This window comes from Adiantum capillus-veneris, chromosome 5, assembly GCF_014529385.1.
Source record: "Adiantum capillus-veneris isolate H3 chromosome 5, ASM1452938v2, whole genome shotgun sequence".
Classification (NCBI taxonomy): Eukaryota; Viridiplantae; Streptophyta; class Polypodiopsida; order Polypodiales; family Pteridaceae; genus Adiantum; species Adiantum capillus-veneris.
The window spans coordinates 103805861-103820187 of record NC_140935.1 but is presented as its reverse complement, the minus strand read 5'-3'; positions in this window follow the sequence as shown (position 1 = coordinate 103820187).

Genomic DNA, 14327 nt, shown 5'->3' with positions numbered 1-14327 from the left:
GCGTGATTTATTACAATTAACGTATGGATTAGCCGTAAAATATACTTTCAACAACGTATAGTGTTTCTCTTTGGCCTAGAAAGGCTCAATCAAATACTTCTTTTAGTGGATCCCATCATACTACCCCTTATAGACCATAACTTTTCTTTTAACGAAGTGTAATTATCTTGCTATGAACCAAGAGAATTTATATAGACAATTATTCCGATCACTAGACAAAACATATATACTATGGTGAGCACAAAATTACAATTCCAACGAACAATTCCTAGCCACTTTGGTTGGGAAATATTGAATGCCATTAACTCGTCTATTAACCCTTTCATATTACCCATGATACAATACGACCATAGCCTTGATGTTTTCATCTTTGTGTTGTTTTGATATTCTCTTTTCTGTTCTTTGTTTGTGTGTATGAGTGCAAGAGAGAAAGAGTGGGGCTCCTTTGGTTGCACTTTCTTTTAAACCCTAGAGTTCATGGCATCTATGGTATAACTCCTCTATAAAAAATTTGGAGTTCTCTCACAAACTCTGACAGCCAAAAGCCCGATGCTTTCCCGGCAAGACTGCAAACTTCTCGACATATTTTTGGTGAACTTGACATGAATCTGCTAGGGCGAGAGTTTGTGGTGGGTAGCCATGGGTGATCATGTGGAGAAAAATGGTATGCATTTTGACCCAGTAAAAATGCAAATATTTCAAGAATTTTCAATGTTTATGCAACAACAACATACCACTAAAAGAACAGAGATTTCAACAACCAAATCCATACAATCGGTCGTCACAATAGAATGGATCATTTCAATATCAAAGATGTAACCAAGTAGTTGTGCGAGTATGTGAGGAGATGGAGCTGCATCGCGTGTCAGAAGGTAAGATGATTCAAAGCTTTGAGCTAGTTGTTGCTCAAGAAATTAGGAAACATATTAGGGAAATTAAAGATGGGCATGAGAGAAACTGGGAAGAACTCAAAGTAGCTTGAAAGGAGTAATATTTCATGGAGGACTCTGAGAGAGTGACCAAAAGAACATTCTTAGAATGGGTAGTCAAGCCAAAGCAAGGACTATCAATAACAAAGCTACTCAGGGAATTTGAGCAACGCTATGAACAACTCACCAGGATAGAGAAAGCCACACTAGATGCAGAGAAGACATATCTTTTCTTACAAGCTACAGGTAAAGAGTTTCAAGAAAATTTAGAGCTTCTTCTTGAAGATAAAGATGCCGAGAAAGGACTAAAGAACGACTGGAATGAGGTTGAAGGTTCTATCTCACTGCTTGTTGCCAAATGATAAAGAAGAAGGGACAAGATGGTAGTAAACACTACAAGTCCTTCCACCTCAACTTCTGACAAAATGGTAAAGCCTACTTTTATAGCTCCCTAGTTTGATGAGTCCATGCTAGATGAGCTTGTGAAGGGAATGTGTGACTTGAAGGTGAAGCTTCCAAAGCTTTAAGAAGAAGGCCAACCATAAGGGCCACTCCCTAGTCAAAGACAACAACCAAAAGAATGGTTTGTTAATAGATGTATTTGGTGTAATAGTAAAGACCATGTAAGAAGGGATTGTGATAGATTTAGTGATGCTTTCACAAAATAGTGTGACGCCCTCGTTCGGGGCGTCGGTGAAAAGGGGCCGCTCCGGCTCACCTACGTTGCAAACGGGACTTGCAAGCAAGCAAACGCATACACAAGAACGCAACTTGCAAACTGAACGCAAGAGGGACACGAGAGTGAGGGATGTGAACGAATGATCAATATCATAAGAAAGTGCCGAATACAAGGGACGCGAAGAATCACATGAAAACGGGGCTCGCAAGTTAAGGGAAGTAGCACAATATGTTGTCTTTTTCAAGGATGGTTGAATCCACTTAAGAAAGACACATCTACCCTTGAGCACTAACTTTGGGAAGGGGAGAATGCAAACCTTAGTTGAAGATATGGCAACTAACCATGCCATCTCTTCAATTGAGGAAGCTACTTATGGAGTAAAAATTGACCATCTTTGTAATGAAGAGGTAATTGATCATCATGGTCAACTATGGCCAAATGTCATGGAATTAGCTAAAAAGGGAAAGCTTACAAAAGATATTCTACATGAAGCAAGTGATTGTATACATCTAGAGACAGGGTGGAGTGATCTAGTGGATTCAATGTGTGTGCATGCCTACATTACAAACTACCAAATCCATGAAGCCATTGTAGAAGAAAAGGGTAGTCATGAAAATGGTGATGAAGGGCCTTCAAAAAGAGATACAAGAAGTGGAGGGAGGAATGATGTAACACCTTTGCGGGAACCACCAACATAGGAGACACCTTCACCAAAAGTGACCATGGAAGAATCTACAACACAAAAGAAAAAGGAGTCAACGAAAGGACCAGTTTACAAACTACAATCTGACATTGAGCTTGCCACAGACTTGAAGAAAGTTATAGAGGAGAGGATTTTGAATATCAAGGTTGAGTTTACTTTGGAGAGGTGATTGGCATAGCAAAGTGTGAATTCCATGAAGAAATCACGGGGAGGTCACCTAATAAAAATGTAACCTATCACGTGAGTTCAATAGAAGGGTATTTACAGTTTTTGAAACTTACAGAAGGGTATTATTTTTTCAATTTTGAAAAAAAAAATAAAATTTTAAAAGAAAAGGGTACATTATATTCCTAATAAAATTCACAGATAAGGGGTTTTACAAACATGTCTTGAACCCACGTGATATAGTAGTTTTACGCATAATGAACCCCATGAGGAAGAAATTATGGACATTATCAAGAGAAAGAAGAAAACACTTGGAGAGTCTATTCACCCACAAGATGAAGGAGATACTGTGAAGACACAAGGAGTACAGGTGCGTGCTAAAGAAGTGATGAAGCTATGATGGGATGATACCAGTCTTCTTGGAATGTAAGGCAAATGAAATTTGTTGATGATGGGGAAGAATCTCAAAGTATTCCTAGGAGCCACTATTGTAGAAGCCATTGGGCATGGGCTACAATAGAGACATTGGTCAAGATAGGTGATCTTGAAGAACCATTTGTTTCCTTACTTGAGCATGGTTTTGAAGTAAATATAATGTCAAAAAGTCTTTACAGCAAATGTAAATGGCCAATGGACACAGAACATGTTTGGATGGTCAAAGTGGCAAACAATTCATCACGTGAATTATATGTAGCATGTCCAAGTATAAAAGTGACAATAGGTGATGTAAAGGTCAAACAAAACTTCTTTATACAGCACACATCTTCATATCATCTTATCCTTGGACATCCCTGCATTGTGGGAATTCAAATGGAAAAAAAGGTAATGGATGACGATTCAGGCCAGGATAGGAAGCAAAGATGGTAAACATGTTGTTCCATTTCTCACAGTTTGTGTGAACCGTGAAAGAAATCATGATAACCTCAGAGATCATCGTCTTCCAAAGGTGAGCAAAGATTTTCATGATCATAGGAAAATGTTGGGTTTTGGCCAAGTACCATTGTAAAGCGAGATTATAGTGGTACAGAAAGAAAAAGGGTCTCGCCTGATCCAAAAATAGGTGAAACGTTCTCAACATGCTCCTTGGTAACAAGGAATGGATCAGTATGTTTTACAAAACTTAAAGATTTGAAGAGATGTGAGAGACAATTTGTACATAATGTACAAATAGGCATGAAAAAGAGTGGGTTGCTAGAGCCTACTGAAAATGTTTTGGGTTTGTGTGAACAAGTTTCTTTTGTAGATACTATGGGTGAGCTTGATGCATAATGGAGTTTAGTTTGCATCTTGAAAATGAAGTTGTGGAAGTATGCTCTATGCAAAAGTATCAAGTAATAGAAGCATTTAAAGAAAACCAAACAGTTGGTCGAGAAGTCCATGTTGAAAGTAAGTACAAGAGTGTAGCAAAGAAGGTGAAACCAGAAGCTTCACCCTTACCACCCAAAAACAGGGAAAAGATTGAGCACGTTTCTTTGCAGCCAAGTTTAAGGAATCCTAAAAATATTGGGGGGTAAACCTTCACCAAGGAGTCTTTTCAAGAGTTGCAGATTGGTTGCAAGGAGTTTCTAACATAGGAGGAGACAAAGTGCTTTAAAAAAAATATTTCAAACTATGGTAAGGCTTTTTCATTTGAGCCACATGAGATAGGATGTGTTGATCCTTCTATTGTAGCTCCTATGGTAATTTTTACAATACCTCATGTGCCTTGGAATCTGCGGCCTATTCTGATTCCAAAGGCTCATTTGCCAAATTTAGTAGAGCTATTAAATAAGAAGATCAAAATGGGGATTTTGGAGCCTTCTTGTGCTCCATACTCAAACAGGCGGTTCAAAGTTCTAAAGAATAATGGTGCTTTGCGCTTCATCTAAGATATGCAACCAATGAAGTAGGTGACAATTAGAAATGTAGGTACAGATCCGAGTTTGCAGAGGCGTTTGAAGGGAGGACAATCTACTCGATGGGGGATCTCTACTCAGGGTATGATCATTTTCACCTTGCAATAGAAAGCAGAGACTTCACAACCATGAGGACACCTTTAGGTTTGGTAAGAATGTGTAACTTGCCACAAGGAGCAACCAACTCGATTGCACATATGATGAATGGGATGAATAAGGTCTTACGTGACTTTATTTCTCAAATCACAATGACTTTCATTGATGATTTTCCTATCAAAGGATGTAAAGAAAGTGAGAAATATAAAGACTTGGATCTCAGGGGATGTCACAGGTTTGTGGTAAACCACATAAGTGTGTGAAATTTTTTTGTCTAGGTAGGAGAAGGTGAATCTTACTTTTTCAGGGATAAAGTCTATGTTTGGTGTCAATGAAGTGCTCATTGTGGGGCACATGTGCGGGCCATATGGTAGGAAACCTTGTCCAACAAAGGTAGATGCCACCCAAAGAATGAAAGAAATATGCAATAGCATCATTGAGGTTAGAAGGTTTCTGGGAACATGTGTCTTTTATGTTATTTGGATTCCACATTATGCACATGTAGCTGATCCTTCTTATCCATGAAAAAGATAAAAGAGTTTCTCTAGTAGCACCAACTTTGAGAAAGGTAGACTATGAGTGTCAAAGGCCATTAATTGTGACAGTAGACACCTGTCCTACAGGGATTGGATGGGCAATAGAGCAAGATGACAAACAAGGACATAGGTATGTGGCGAGATTTGGTGCAATGGTATTTAGTGCTCACCAAAGAAACTATCCATAGATAAAGAGAGAGTTATGGTGTATGGTTATAGCCTTGACAAATGGGAAAGAGTACCTAATTGGTGCATGTGTAGTTGTAGAAACAGATTGTCTACCACTTCTTAGGATGATTAAAAGCTTCTCAACGTCGGACATTGCTATGTTGTGGTGGATTGCCTACATTAAGTCCTTAAATCCCAATTTTAAGCACATTGCAAGTAAATACAATACAATGACAGATATGCTATTAAGGGCAAGGTATAAAGATGAGTTGCATATGATTGATGAAGGAGATGATGTGGGCACAAAGTTCTATTCTATCTCTCATGTCAAAGGTAATAATGTTTGCATGACTAATCTACTTGAATTATTCTTGAAATAACTTCATGAAGGTGATTGGCTCCTTATTGGAAGATACTTGAGTACTCTAACAAAACAGGATGATTGGTCTGAACAATAATTTAGGAGGATACGCAAGAAAGCATACGGGTAATTTCTGAGGGATGGTTACTTGTGGAAACATCCTAAACAAAAGGGTGTTATGCCACAAAGGGTTATATGTAAAAAAGAGACTCAAGTAAAGCTCATGCAACAGTTTCATGAGAGTCTATGGGCTGGACACAGGGTGTGTGGGCAACCTTCTCCAAGTTGAAAGAAAAATACTGGTGGAAGTGTATGTATAAAGATTTATCTCAATCGGTAGAGTCATTTGTCAAATGTATTCAAATGTCCAAAATCGTGATGGATTTCACCCTACATATCCACTAGCCATGCACTATAAATGGGTTGTGGATCTAGTCACAATGCCTTTAGGAATCTGACAGATGAGATACTTAGTTCTTGCACGAGAGGACCTAACTAACCAGGTTGAAGGGAAAGCATTGAGAGCTAAAACCACAGACGTTGTGTGCAAATTCCTTCTTAATGAAGTAATTTGCCGTTATGGTTGTGTGGGAAAGATCATTGCAAACAGAGTGAGTTGGATGCCGAGGAAGCAAGGGAGTTCTTTTCTAGATTAGGAATCAAGATTTTTCTTACTACTACAGCTTACAACCCTTAAGTCAATGGAAAGAGTGAAAGAGGGAATCCTCCTATCATCAAAGCTTTGGCCAAGGCTTGTGAAGCAAGAGTTGGTGAGTGGCCAAAATTGTGGCCATATGCTTTATGGGATGATCGTACAAAACATAGCTTAGTAATTGGCTATATGACTGCGGAGCTGATGTATTGTCAAAAGCCAGTGATGTCAATTGAATATACAACTCCCACATGGAATGTACTACCTTCGTAAGAGGAGCTTAGCAGGGAAGGTCTCCTTGCATTGCGTATAAGACAACTAGAGAGAAGACCTGGAGACATTGAGGCTGCAAAAGAACGACTCAAAACTGCAAGGTTGAAAAACAAGGACTAGTTTGATAAGCGATATCGGCTAAGGAGAAAAGAAATTGATACAGGTGACTCGGTTTTAGTGTATGATAGCATCCTTGATAACCAACACACAAGGCATGTGAGTTTTCAAAAAGATGGTTTGGATCGTATGTTGTAAAGCATGTGCATGAAAATCCTACTTATAGCTTGTATGAACTAGATGGTACAGAAGTAAAGATTTCCATTGCAGTAAAAAGGATCAAAGTGTTTCAAAGAAGAGGAGACAGTGATCCAGAAGATAAGACCAAAACATAGGTGAAGATCAAAATGAAGATGAAGCGTTGGAAGCTATCAATGAAGATGAAATCATGGAAGATATATAAGAAGACTGATGGGGGGGGGGGGGTGTTGTGCTGTGACACATACATAGTGAAAATGAATTCTACAAGATTTATCTTGCAACTTTTTATATACATGAGTATATTTTCTATAATGTCCGTATGCATATCTAAATATAATAATAAGCTTTCTATATCATCCTATTATTTATCTCAAGAATAATATATCCTTACTTTATCGTTAGAAAGTACTATGAAAAAAGCATTAATAGATCCGCTTCTTTAACTTGGAGCAAAACGCATTGGTTCTTTGTTTCTACTATCTCATTATCATCTCACACCCTAGCTAGATCCTATATCTAGGGTAGATGAGCGCTCCAGTCATCTTTCTCGTGCATACTCTAGATCTTCTCCTCCGCCAGTAGATCTTTTCCTTAGTTGGTAGCACTACCCTTTTTGTTTCGCTCTGTGACATTTATTCATGTTAGAAAAAAAACATTCTTTAGCCCCCCTTCACACCAAAGCATTGCGAGCACAATATTTTGGTGAGAGCTTCGTCGTAATTTTCTTTGGACTATCATATTGACCAATAGATTTTCTTAACATAAATGTTCCTCTTATAGTTCCCCTCGAGCTAGCAATATCCTCACTTGCTTATGTCATCAGCTTTGTAAATCTTCTTGCCTTCAAGGTACAAACATAAAGAAGAACATTTCAAAAAGGTCCTTTCCATCCCAGCCATATAATATAGCATGTAGCTTCCCTACCACCCATGTCAGTCATAGCCTCGATCAATGCATTTCAAGTGATGCTAATCCAAATGGGCTCCCTTCAAGAAATGTCGATACTTCCGATGTATCTTATACTTAGCATAATTATAATCAAAGCACTGCCATTCTCCATACTTAGCCCACATATTGACTAAGGTAGTGCCAAGCACAATGCCTTAGTCAATTTCCATGCTATTCAAATCCACTTGGTTTTCATCCTTTGGCCTTGTTTCCCACCGTGGAAGCATAGCAACACAATATGCACCCCCTTTGAACGTGCACAACCTCTCGTCTGTGCTAACCGGTATCTAAAATTTCAAGCGTATGCATATATCCACCCAATCACTACCCCACTGTAGGTATGCTTTTGAGAAATCTTTGACCGTAATATAACCCTATATCATGGAATATAGAAATGCTATATCCAAAGCTATATATATCATTTTTCCCTCCTGGATCAAATGGAAATAGAAGAAACGTCCCAAATACTAGAGCTTCATAATATCCACAATGAGCATGCATTGTCTGCATCAACGGTGAAGTATCCCTGGTGCAAGTATGCAACCCCTGATTCAAACAATAAGAAATTATACCATATAGCCAATAGTATCCATCCATCCTCAACCTGCTTTTGGAGATCGATGAAGTCTCCTAGGTGAAATACCATTGGGAGAAAATAGCACGGATGAGTCACACAATAGACTAAATCTTTTCGTGAAACATAGTGTAGCATCGGCATTCCATAAAAGTATGGTAGTGTTAGCCTCTTACTAGTACATATATGAGAGTGTTGACTCCTTTTTGTTGGCATCCATGGCATCATTAACATAAATAACAATAAAAGAGTATACAAACCCAACCTTGGTTGGTACATTGTCCAAAAATGCGGAGGAAATTATTTCCTCCTCGCAATAATCATGATGATTGGCATCATCACCCCTTCTGGATGCATAGTCATCATGAAAATTTGTAAAATCTATACATGTATCTGAGACAACCTTAATTGGAATTCTACCTTGCCGAGCTTTTACTTGTTGACAAGCGCAAGCGCAAAACAGACCTCAGCGGCGTCTATGTCAGTCCTGTGCATGCAGAACTCGTCACCAGAAGTGAACAGGGGAACCACCTAGCTTTGAGCGGCTACAGCAAATACAACAGCGATTCAAATAACACTAACACAACACATCATAGAGAGAGAGAGAGAGAGAGAGAGAGAGAGAGAGAGAGAGAGAGAGAGTCTATAGTGCCTACTCTAGGGAAATAAAAGACAATAGACAATAGACAAAGACAAATTAGATAGAAGGAAAAAAAAAAAATATGGTGGTACATCCAATTCTGGTAGGAGAACAATTGAGCCTCAGAACCCATGAAAGAATAGACCTATACCTGTCACCATCCAACACAAGCAGCCAATTAGAACATGGTCCACCTTGATGGGAAGAAAAGTATCCAAACAGCCTATTCTGCTTGTTATTGTTGTCCCATAGCACTAAACCCCTTCACTGTCCTTATATGCGTTTCTAGGGAGTTTTTTCTTTGCTTCTCTATTGAGGATGATCTGTTTTGTAACTGTATTTTTTTCTACAATAGGCTTGTTTGGTAGATTATTCTCTACCAAAATTTTGATTGGTACAACGGGTGTTTCTAGTTTGATGAGGAAGATTGGTTTGCATCCTTCCGAAAAATCGCATATGGCGGAGGGATGAGGCTTTCCACTGGATAGATAACATCTCTTGTGAGTTTTGGGGCTCGCATTCTGAAAGGATGGTATATCCCTCGTAGGTGGGCTTCCGATAGAAATCACTGTCCCCTATAGTACATTTTCATAAATCAAATTTTGTCTATTAGTGGTCTATGCTAGAGGTGGTACAAGGTGGAGAGAGATACTGAAGAAAGCAACATTATTGTATAAATACTATAATTGAGGCGGGAAAGCCTATACCAAAAGTGGATAGAGAGAAAGCGTGAGGTGAGAGAGAGAGAGAGAGAGAGAGAGAGAGAGAGAGAGAGAGAGAGAGAGAGAGAGAGAGGAAAAGAGATCAAGTTTGGGGACATAAATTTGTGGATGATCTTTTCAAAGGACAAGCTGTACACTACATCTAATCTAAAAAGTAATGTTTTTTAACCAAAATTTTGGCAGATTTTTGTTTGTAAGTAGACCCATTTTTCAAAAGTAAACATGCCCTCCTCTTTTAGGAGGTTCACATGAGGATTTTACTTAAACCAATTAATAGTCAAAAAGAAACTTTACTTTAGTATGTTTATCAATTTATGGACAAGTTTATGCTGGACTTGACATTGTTGCTATGTACAAAACATCTATAAATAGTTTTTTTATTTTTCCAACATTTTGGTAGAGTCTCGTTTGTAAATAGACAAACGTTTTTCAAAACAAACATGTCCTCCTCTCTGAGGAGCCTCACATGAATATTTTTATTTTTTACAAAAACAAAGCTTGGAAACCTCTTCCTCACTAAGTATACCAATCAGCATACTATTTCCAAACCCCATTCTTCAGAAGTTCATAGACCAATCCTCATAATGTATAAAAAAACCGTTTTTACTGTTTCAAAACTATTTTCTGTTAATATTCAAAAAGCAACTTGTTATAAACTTATTGATTATAATGTCGAGAAAAAGAAAATATACCAAATTTTGGTTGGACATCTTCTTAGTAAACGGAAGGTCTACCTGGAAGATCAGGGTCATCATTCTTATGATTTGTGTTGAGACTGCGCCTTTATGATATCCGTTATGTGACTTACAGTCAGACAGTGTTCATTTATATGTACAAAAGTCCCCTTAAGTAAGACATACTATGTATATACCTAATTGCCAAGTCCTTCTCAAAATAATCGGTACTAACTTTTAGACTTTTTATTACACCAAAAAAAACAAAGCAAGGTATATCATGTTACCATATACATGTGGTAGTGATGTGTGTGAACACACTAGGACCACGGGGGCATTTTTTCCCTCTTTAGGAGGTTTTTTCCCCTGTGCATTGTATATACGCCCATCACTCTAGGGCTATCTATCTTTCCATTGCACACTAAGTAATACACTCTCTATTGTGTGCCTTGAGCTTCCTTCATCTTCTCCAAGTTGCGTGTGTCTCTCTGCAACCCTAATTCCAACAATTAATATCAGAGCAGGTTGCATCCTCCCGGGCTCAGTCGCCAGCTCCTCCAACACACGCCTGCTCACTTTCTCTAATTTCAATGAGCTTTTGCAAGCGTTCGCAGGTCGACAAATATTTTGGGAGCACTTGTAGAGCTTGGTCTGCTCAGATTTATGATTCGGACTCATTTCGACCTCCGTTTCCACTACAGGCAGCACTGCACAGGCTATTACGTCATTTTCTGCAAAATTTCTGTTAGTGCCATTTTTTGCATAACAGGTGCCTTATAGTCTTCTACGATTTTTGCTATATAGCACGTGTTGTTCCCGCTCCGTTTCTCCTATTTTCGGGCAGTTTCACATCAGGTGCATCATTTACCATGGCTGACAACAACACATATGTGTTCAAGATGTTTGCTACTAAGGACAGGTTGGATGGGAACAATTACCCTATGTGGGCTTATATGATGCAACACGTTCTTGTGTCAAAGGGCGTCTGGAATATTGTGCAGGGCATTGATGTACGTCCTGGTTCTTAGGGTGTAGGCGATATTGAGGATGTTGCAGGTCTTGCTGCAAGGATTGCTGCTGTTAGAGTTGTTTTGCCTATGGCAAAACAAGCTCGTTGGGATGTTAAGGATGCGCAGGCTCATGCATTGATTGCATTGTCTGTGGAGCGCACCATTGTTCCTCACATCCGTTCAACAAAATCTACTAAACATGCTTGGGATATTTTGGTTGGTCTTTATGCAAGTCGCAATGAGGCTACATTTGCTTTGCTGCGTAAAGAGTTGGAGTCGAAGATTATGCATGAGTAAGATGATATGGACACTTTTCTTGCTAGTGTCAAGGATATCAATGAGCAACTTATTTCTGTAGGTGAAGTCATTTCAGACAGTTCCCTAGTGCAAACTGTTCTTGATGCCTTACCAGATTCCTACCAGACTTTTGCTAGTACTTGGAGACTGATGACCCAAGGAAATCCTGAAGTTAAGTTTAATGCATTATGCACATTGCTATTGCAAGAGTCACTTTCTAGGTCAGCCTATTACTGATGCAGATGTACATGATGTACTTGATGAGGAAAGGGCTGAAAATGAGCAGGCTAGAGGTATGCCAAAATGGCAGGTGCACACTTTGCGTGACAGTAAATTGGATGCACCTTTGTCTAGTTGTACTCGTTCAGGCTCTCGCCATGCATCTTATGCATCACATTGTTATGCTTTGGCTATGTCTAGCTTACATGATGTTGAGGAGCCTCTGTCTTTTGATGAAGCACAGAATTCAAAAAATTGGATGACTGTCATGCAATCAGAATATGATGCACTTATAGAAAATGACACATGGACTTTATGTGATTTGCCTCCTGGCAAAAAGTCCATTGGTACAAAGTGGGTTTACAAGTTGAAACGCAAGCCGGATGGTGAGATTGATCGCCATAAGGCTTGACTTGTTGCAAAGGGTTATGCACAACAGAAAGGCATAGATTATAAAGAGACTTTTTCTCCCACTTGGTGTATGACTACTATGAATTTTCTATGTGCATTGGCAAGTCATTTTGGTTGGGATGTACATCAATCAGACATTGTTACTGCTTTCTTGAATAGTGACATGTTTGAGAAAGTTTATGTAACGCACCCTGGCGGTTTTGTCATAAAAGGACAAGAGGACAAAGTGTACAGATGTAAGAAGGCTTTGTATGGGTTGAAGCAATCTCCTTGTGCTTGGTATGAGAAAGATGACACTCATTTGGTTAAACGAGGCTTTCGTAACAGTCCAACAGAAAGCACATTGTATGTAAAGTGTGAGGGTGATATACTTCTCATAGTGGTTCTTTATGTAGATGATTTGCTGATCATTGGACCAAATGAGATACATATTGCTGAATTTAAGGCTTGTTTGAACGCTACTTTCAAGATGAAAGATTTGGGGTTGCTGCATCATTATTTGGGCATACAGTTTAAGCATTGTGATGGTGGTATTGCCTTGTGTCAGAAATGTTACATAGAGACATTGCTATGTAAGTTTGGACTTGAGGATTGCAAACCTATTTCGACTCCCATGGAAACAGGTTTGAAGTTGACTTTACATGATCATTGTGACCCTGCTGATGTCACTCTTTACCAAACTGTTGTTGGCTGCCTCATTTATGTATGCAACACAAGGCCGGATATTCAGTTTGCAGTCTCACATGTCAGCAGATTTCTGCATAGCTCAGGGTCTAAGCATTGGCAGGCTGTCAAGAGGATTTTCTGCTACCTTAGTGGCACTTTACATCTTGGCTTGTTTTATCCCAAGGGGTGATCATTGCCACCATACTTACATGCTTTTTCGGACTCAGATTGGGCTGGTTGTTTTGACACGCGAGTGTCCACAAGTGGTTTTTGTTTCATGCTTGGCAGTTCATGTATATCATGGTTGAGCAAGAACCAACCTACTCTGGCCACTTTGAGTTGTGAGGCTGAGTACAGGGCAGTCTTCACAACTACGGTTGAGTGTGTATGGCTCAGACGCCTTATGGCTGATTTGGGTGTTGGACGGGACACTGCCAACACTATCACACTGACAATCAGAGCTCATTGGCAGTTGCGAGGAACCCGGTTTTTCATGCTCGCACAAAGCACATTGATGTCCATTACCACTATGTCAGGGAGAGGCTCTCAGCAGGAGAGATCATCTTGGCTTATGTGCCAACACAAGACAACCTTGCAGATCTTTTCACAAAGGCATTGTCTCGTGAGAAGCTTGAAGCTTTCCACAAAGCTTTAGGCTTACTCCGCTTTGTGGACTGATCATGTCCTTAGGGCATGGCACTTCCCTTTACTCATGTGCCAGCTGTCGTTCACCGCATCACTCCAGGGGGGATTTGTTACCATATACATGTGGTAGTGATGTGTGTGAACACACTAGGACCACCGAGGCATTTTGTCCCTCTTTAGGAGGTTTTTTCCCCCGTGCATTGTATATACGCCCATCACTCTAGGGCTATCTATCTTTCCATTGCACACTAATTAATACACTCTCTATTGTGTGCCTTGAGATTCCTTCGTCTTCTCCAAGCCGTGTGTGTCTCTCTGCAACCCTAATTCCAACATATCATATGCATCTTCATGGAGCTAACAACCTATATCCTAGTATTTGTCACACCATGCCGTATGCATAAATTCAAGTTTTTTTCCGACTAGAATGTTCTTTATTATTGAATGGTTATTGGAAAATCAAGAGCTAGCTCGGCCTGCTCCTTGCTTGTTTTCCTATCAATTACGTATACCTAGGCAGTGTCTACTATCATGCAGATGAGAGATTTCACAATACACCAAAATTTTCCCAAAGTTCCATCTGTTTTTTGAGCCTTAAGACTCATATGGTACATTCTATGCTAGTTGGTAGATTCATCATACAGTGTTTTAGACCATGAAAATTTCTTTAAAGGTTTTTTAATTTAGAGTAGTTCTCCTCTCTTATGCCTTTATACGAATACTCAACAAGTATAAGGAATGCTATGAAAAACAGAGTCATACTACCAGTTGATCGTAAGTTAATGGGCATGTATATCACATTATAC